Raw genomic sequence first — 607 nt, 5'->3', positions numbered from 1 at the left:
AAAAAAAAAAAAAAAAAAGTAAACCAATGGGTGAACATTATTCATCATCAAAGAAAAAGCAATGAAACGAAAGAACCAATTGACTCTATTTCAGTGTTTCAATGAAATAGCAGTAAATACCGCCGCCACTTCGGGGGATAGTACAGACGGAGCAGCAAACACATCATAAATATATAAATACAATAAGTCTTTCATGATCTCATGTTAATGCATACTTAATGCATTGCTGAGCACGGTGGCCATTTTTCCCATGAAAAACGAAACATTGTGAACAACAACTCGTGTTTAAAATCACAGTAACTAGCAAAAGTAACTTCGCTGTCAGCAGACCAGGTAAGCGCTGTTTCAGCCCTCTGCGCATCCACTCCGCGCAGACGTGATCCCCTGTGCACATATCGCGACATGCTAGTTTAGCCACTACCACAACAATTAGCCAATCACCGCGGATTTCATTTCAATAATTAAAGATACGAACTTTATAGTAGTAAATAAAGTCATGTTTCCACTGCTCGATGCTGTTCACTCATGTCGACGATGTTTTAACGTTTAGTGACGAGCTGTAATGAAATAAATAAAACATACTCTGGTGGCGGAGATGAAAAATACT

Source organism: Seriola lalandi, unplaced genomic scaffold (assembly GCF_002814215.2).
Source record: "Seriola lalandi dorsalis isolate HSWRI2012SDOR001 ecotype SW California unplaced genomic scaffold, Sedor1 jcf7180002054037, whole genome shotgun sequence".
Classification (NCBI taxonomy): domain Eukaryota; kingdom Metazoa; phylum Chordata; class Actinopteri; order Carangiformes; family Carangidae; genus Seriola; species Seriola lalandi.
Note: the sequence above shows the minus strand (reverse complement) of the source record.